The following is a 7337-nucleotide window of genomic DNA, read 5'->3' as shown; positions in this document are numbered from 1 at the left end:
AGCCAAGACTGGGTCTTACAAATGCTAATGGTTGTACAACAGTAGTAACCTGGGAAATCTGTCGTGAGCAGCAAAACTGGAGCTTTGACTAAAATCGTTTTGCCAAGCGCTCATTCATTTCTTTATCTAGAACAAGTGTGCGTGGTACCTGGGCTCTGCATCCTGTCAAGTGATTTCTCGCACCACATTTTTGTGTTATGAGGTATTGTCAGTCATGTTTTTTCAACCTTTTCTGCAAAATCAGAACAGTGCCATTATCTCTGCCAGTCCTCCGAGGACTGGTGGTTCTTCAGTAAAATCCACATGGAGCCTGACCCATCATGGGTCAGAAAAATGACCCTGTGGTTAAGCCTGGAGAGGCAGTCTGGGGGCACTGGCTGACTGAAGCTTGAGGCTGTGTGGGAGGAAATGGTTTGGGATCATTTCCCTCCTCTTGCACACTGAGAAGCAGTCTGCTTTTGTAACTGGACTTGTACCAGTGTCATTAACTGAATCCATTTTTTTCTCCATCTAAGTGGAATAATCTACAGTAACTTGACTTTTTTGAATAATTTTTCAGGTCTAAAGGGTTAGGAGAAGAGAGGATGGACTAAATACAAACAGACTGTGTCTGTAAACTTGGAATAGTTACTTTAAAAGCCTTGCATTACACAGCACGGTGAAATACTGGTCAGTGTCTGCCCTTACTTTCTCTAAAGCAGCACCAGAGAGGGTTGCATTTGGTTGTTCTTGGGCTCTTATGTGAACTTTAATATGCAGCTGCCCCAGCATTGTGGCTTTATTTATTTGGAATTATTATTCCATGAGTGTCGTGCCCGTGCCAGAGCCCCACTGCCACCTGACCAGGATGTGCCAGGAGGAGAGCCCAGCACTGTCACGTTTCACATGCAGGGGCAGCAGCAGTGGCTGGCAGCTAGAGAAGGAATATCCCTTCAAATAGCCAGAAAACATTTGTTCCAGAGTTTTTTTCTGCTCCTGCTCTCCTGGCAAATGCCCCTCCTCTGTAACTGGATGCTTAGCAACAAGACCACCAGTACTGGCCACGCAAAGTGTCTGTCCACCAGGTCTTGACCTTCCTAAGGGGCTGCCTTAGCATAAAGGAATTAATCCTCCTGCTGCAAGTGGGATCCACTGAGTAGAAGATGAAACCCCCTCTCAGGCAGCTTCTGCCCGGGTGAGTGGGATGTGCTGATGTGGGAGCTGGCGTGGCACTCTTCACGCAGAGCCGAGCCCTGCCTGCTCGCGGGCTGAGCTGTCCCGGAGCAGCAGCTGCCCTGCAGGCTCCTGTGCCTCTGTGCACTGAGCACAGCACACTCAGAGCCAGCCCCTTCTTCTGCCTGGGACATCTCCGTGTAGCGACTTTATGGGGAATTTAAATTCTTTGGAACAGGGCCTGGCCTTTGTCTGATTCTGCAGACATGCAAAAATTTCAGCATTGTACTTTAATAGCAATATTTATTTAAATCCTGATTCCAGTGTTTATCTTTCCTAGTGCCTTGCTGCGTACATGGTTGCGCTGAAATTATCTGCACCAGTAAAGGAGTACAGGGCACTTCTGGGGAGTGAAGGCTTTAAAATCTGACTTTTAATGAAAATCATTCCCTGTATAAAGACAGTTCTTGATTTATGCTTTGCAAATTGCCGTTCACTTCTAAGATCTTTTTTGTTAAGTGTTGTAAGGCTACTAGTTCAATAACACCATGAAAATTGAAGTTTGTTTTCAGTATTGTTCACTGCACAGTTGCTTTTGAGCCCAGCAGAAGGCATTATTTATATTTCTGTATATGTATGTCTTGGATCAGATGTGAAGCTTTTAATTATACAGTGACAAAATGTCTGCCTCCTGTAGTTAAGTAAATTTGCTCTTCTTTAAATCACATGTTTATATGGTCATGGACAAAAATGTTTGTCAGGCAAGCAGTCATGAGTGGTGCAACCTCAAATCTGCTGGCAAAGCAGCTCTCCTCTCGCTTTTCTGTACAAAGTAGACTGAAGATAGAAATCAGGGAGGGATCCAGTGGGAAGGCTGCTTGCCCTGCCTGAGCCCAGGGAGGATGGAGATGGTAGGCATGTGAGCTCACGTGCTTTGTGCTGCCACGGACCCACCGGAGCCAACCCTGCAGGGCTTTCCTTGGCTCGAGGGCTGGGTTCACATCCTGACCCCAAAACAGAAGTGCTGGTCCTCCTGGGTCAGGAATTTGAGCTGAGCCTGACAGATGGGCACTGCTTGTTGTCTCCTGAAGGAATAGAGATAGGCTGCTCTTCTGATCTAGGGAACAGCATTTATTTTATGAGAAATTCTCTAGTGGCAAACTTCTAATTCATGTCTTTCTAGTTGAGTAAGAACTGTTTAAGGCACACTGAGAAATGGAAATCAGCCACGTTACAAGGTGAGCCACGCTGGTTGTGAATGGGGGAATCGTGCAGCCTTCTGCAGAGTGGTCTTTAAGCAAATCCCTTTCTGCAAAAGGATTAGTTAATAAGATGGGACATAATCACCCTGTCTGCAGTGCACATTTTCTTGTTTCTCTCAAAACCCAGTGCTGGTTTCTTTGTCCTCACTGGCTGCTGCCAGAGCACCCTGGGCTTCCCCTCAGAGCTGTGCAGGGAATCACAGGCTGCAAACGCCCGAGCCTCAGAGTGCCCAGTGAGAAGCACAGCGTACTGTGTAACTTTCTCTTTTCCTTCGTAAGGCTGTCAAACTTACTGTTATCTTTTAAATGTTTGAAGAGGAATTCAAATTGCCAGCTGAATAATTCAAATAGCAAAGGTACTGACAGAGAAGTCAAATTAGGTCATTCTGCCTGCCGCTGCCAAGACACTATTGTCCTCCAATAGGTATTTTCCGATGACTTTGCTGATTTATTTTCTATTTGTCAGGGCAGTGGGCAGTTTCTTATTTGGAAAAACTCTACATCCTCTGCGGGCAAACTTCTCTGCTGGTTCCCAGCTCCCAGATGCTTTGTGCAACATCATCCTATCTGTAATAAAAATAGAAAATGGTTCAAAAGAGTGAAGCATGTCCCAGATTGTGACATGTTGTTCACATAAGGCTGCCTGTGTCACTGGAAGTGGCTTATTACACCAGGAAGCATCTCAGGCTCCATAGCTGTGACTACAATGCTCAGAGAATATTGTGTTATTTGAAGGAAATAGACTGTTGACATTAGGTGAGATTTGACTCCTTCCTTCACCAGTGCTGACAAGCTTGAGCTGTGTCCTGAGTGAGGACATTTCCTTCCTTGATGTCAGATCCATACAGAATGGTTTTACACTGATTTTCCTGTGGGTCTGGAGGCAGCATATCTTTGATTGCATGTGAAAAGGATGTGATGTAATGAGTGCATAACATTGTGAGCAGGATAAATGCACATGTAGCTTTTTCTAATGTCTGTGGGTTCAGCGGGAGAAGCAGCAGGACAGTGGCAGTAGCAAGTTAACACTGATTTCTTCTGATTCCTACAGGATTTGATAAAACTGCATCCCTTTATTACATGCATGATAAGTTGCAATGATGAAGTAAGTCCTACTTGTCTTGTTTCATGCAAAGTTAGAGCTGCCTTCTCATACTCTGCAGTCATGATTTGCAAGCATGTCCTGTTTCTGGAGGCTGACAGATAAACAGGGTTGTTCTACTATTGTTCTTGCAGCAATGTCAGAAAAGCCCCTGGCACTGCCTTTCATGTGTCTCAGGGAAAGTCAGGCTAAGTACAAATGCAGAAGAAACAGTGAAAGAGTCCAGAAAATCTGGTTGTCCCACTTATATCTAGAAGCAGAGGTCAGAGCTGGGTGGGCTTCCTTGTTCACTCAGAAAAGGCGTGCTTGTGAAGGGCAGGTGGCTGATGAGCCTGCTGTCTCAATCAGCTGGGGAGGGCCAGTGGCTGCTGCCTGCACCACCACACTCCAGTTTCTAAACTTTCAGACACAGGCACGTGAGAAGATGAGACAGACCTCTGTGATCCTCCAGGCTGCTCTGCATATCAGTCCCTGGGGAAGTGCTGTGCACAGGGTGTCGTCCTTGGTGAAATCCTTTACCAAAGCCAAGCCACTGCGGAGTCAGAAAGGCAAAGCATTTGACTCTGTCAAAAACCTGTTCAGTATTTCATGCCAAAACCACAGGGAGAGTGGTGGTAATTTCTACTGCAGAATGCTATTGTATTGTTGGAGGGAGTAACTTCAAGCAACACACACAGCCTGACTTCAGCATGCTGTCAGTCTGTCATACTAACAGAGACCACAAATCTGATAAGCAGCTGGAAGTTATAATCTTCTGTGCTTGGTTATTCCAAGAATATTTCTGAAATGGAGTAATGCTTTTTGCTCCCAGATTTGTTTAGTGCTGAGCAAAACCCTATGGAAAATTCCAGTATTTCAGTACATGGGGTATTTTTTTCCTCCTAAAATGAGCTGCTAGTCAAAATATTAAGAAATAGTAATTGTGGAAAAAGAGTTCTGAAAGTTTTTCTGTGGGGAATCTGGACTCTTCTTCTCCCTCACCAGGTCCTCCAAGGAAGGATTACTATCTTCTCAGTGTCAAAGGATTCCCGTGCCACTGCAGGCCTTGCAGTCAGATGCAAACTGAGTCAATTACGAAGTTGTTGGGGACAAAAGGCACCAGAGATAAGTAATGCTTTCAAGAGGGTCAGAAGCACAGATCTGGCATCAGTATGAAACCCCAAATTTTCCAACCTGGCTGGAGTGTGCTGGGCCCACCTGAACTAGCAAGGAGGAACAGGTGGTGACCTGGAGGCACATCAGGTGAGCTCCAGCCACCTTCTATTAAGATGGACACACCCAGAGATGTCACTCCAGATTTTTAGGAACAGCCAAGTGAACTTGTAGACATCTTCTGTTGTTTGCATGTCAGTGGGTACCTTCAGGATCACAGTTTCAGGAATGGTGAGATTTTAGCCACTGTAACAGCTGCCTGGCTTGGTGTGGTGTGGGCCATTAGGGCCTGGATGAGATGGATTCATGTAAGAAAACACACATTCTGTATAAGTTTGAAGCCCAGGATATTCTGCCAGGCGTATGCCACCAGATTCACTTGAAGAGCAGTCAGCCCACTTCTCTGAATTCATGTTCTGCATCTCAAAATCAGTCTCTTTTCCCCTGGTCCTGTTTGTCCCCTGCCTCTCGTGTGGCATTGTCCAGCATCTTCCCCAAGCTGTGAAGCCTGGCTTGGCTGGTCTCACTGTGTATTTGGCCACTGTTGTGATGGCAAATGCTGACTTGCTTCCAAGCATATCTGCTGTTGTGACTACCTCTCATTCCAGCTTATCTTAGGGATCACCAGCTACTCTCCTCTGTGCCTGCTTTTATTCCCAGAAGTTATTTGGAGGACTAAGCTGAGATTTCCTTGTTTCCATGGTGTTGCACTTGACCTAATCAGCCATTGCAGACCTAAAGTGTCCTTTCTTTCAACCTCTCTCTCCTTCAACCTGTGGCTTCAGGGGAGCACACTGATGCAAAAATGGGTGGTGTATCTAGAGATAATTAGTGATTATGTGCCAGTGATTATGTGCCAGTGATTACAAGCCTATAATGAATAATTAGATGTCAGCAGAGTAGAATTACAGTGGATTTAAAGGTACTATGTTTGCTTGTTTGTTTATATGGCTCCTTGTGACTGTGAGGAAGCAAGCAGTCAAATATACTTTGGCCAGGCTGATGAAGGAAAGAGAGCTGCCATTTGTGCATCTTTTGTCATGGCCCTGCACAGCCTGGATAATGCATGAAAGAAGCTGTCTAAGTACTGCAGAAACCAGGCTGTGACTGAAGATCCTAGTCTGCTTGCCTGTCAGTCTGTTTGCTGCTGCTTTGGAGGAAAACCATATTCTGTAAACTGGAGTGACTGATGCCATGCAGGAGCTGGAACCTGTGCTTGCCATGGCTGGCACTACTTCTTAATTTTTCACTTGATTTTCATACCTCCAGCTGATCTAGTTATGTTAGAAATTGTGTTCAGTCTGTATTCACTGTCCCACCAAATTCTCCTTTGAAATCAGTGTTAAGCTGTCCTACCATTAAGGACTGGTGGGCTATCCCTTCCACACAGATGTAAAAATAGATAATGTCCATCTATATTGCTCACTAAGTATGTTCTAGGGAAAAGCTTACAATCCCCACTTTTCAGGAAAAAAGCTTCTATACTACCAAAATCTATCATCCAAACACAGCCTGCACTCCACCCCTTTGTAAAACCACTCTTTTGCAAGCAGTCTTGGGATTGGTTGTTCCTTCAACTCTTTTTCAGCTGCTCATGTGAAACCCAAGACTCTGAAGGCCAGAACCCAATCTCAGCTGCATCAAAAACATCTGGAAGAAATCACATGAAGAAGGGGGACTTAATCCCAAATAAAGCCTGCTACATCAAGGTCAGTGTCAGCCCGTGACAGACCCAAAGGTTGAGAAGAGCAGGTTGTGCCAGTTTCAGACTCCCTTTCATTGCTATCTCCCAGGGAAATCCTTACTTTACCTTATGGGATTACTGTGTTGCACAGATATTAAATTAAAAACAAGGTCTTGTCTGTATGCTCATACCCACCTTTGTTCCTTGCTTTTCCTAGCTTCCTAACTTCTGGTTTGGTTCTTTCATCTCAGCTGCTTTTTACTTCTAAACCAGTGGACAGTGAGTGCCACACCTTGGGCAGACAGTGATGGAAAGAGCTGAGATGACTCATCAGACTGCAGGCTGTCTAATAGGGGATTGTGCATCACAAAATTCCATTGTGCTGAGTGTCACTGCTTTATGAATTTTACTAAATATGAAAAAATAAAGACCAAAGAGAGAACAGATAGTGAGCCAGATGCTTTCTTGATGGAGAGGCTGGAACCCAAGGTCAAATTGCAGCATTTTAATGTTTGTCCTTTCCTGAGCATGGGTGAGTTATCAGCATCAATTGCTGTGAACTTTCAAATCACAGTAAGGTGTTTTGGATTGGGAAATTGTGAAAGGCAGCTTGTTAGTAATTTCCCTATGACAGCTTATAAATGTTGCATCTGTTATTATAAGCTTTGAATGCCTGAGACTGAAATCAATCTGCATCCCAGATGTGCTAATGCCTTACCTGCAATGCAGCTTTTATGCATCCATAAAACATATATAATTCTAAGAATTTCAGACCCATAACTGCCAAATGAAACATTCACATTCTGTGAAGCTAAAATCCTTTTCCCTTTCCCTGTACTTGTCCCATTGCTATGGAGCAAGAGATTTCTCTTGGTAGAACGTGGCTAAGAACATGGCAGGTTACTTTTGCATTGTGCCCTTTCTGATTCACTGTTAGTGATTTACTTTTGCATGGTTTTTGATATATATGTTGATACATAAGTGG

Source organism: Onychostruthus taczanowskii, unplaced genomic scaffold, assembly GCF_017590055.1.
Source record: "Onychostruthus taczanowskii isolate IOZ18803 unplaced genomic scaffold, ASM1759005v1 scaffold14, whole genome shotgun sequence".
NCBI lineage: Eukaryota > Metazoa > Chordata > Aves > Passeriformes > Passeridae > Onychostruthus > Onychostruthus taczanowskii.
The sequence above is the reverse complement of the archived record's forward strand: the minus strand, read 5'-3'. Positions refer to the sequence as shown.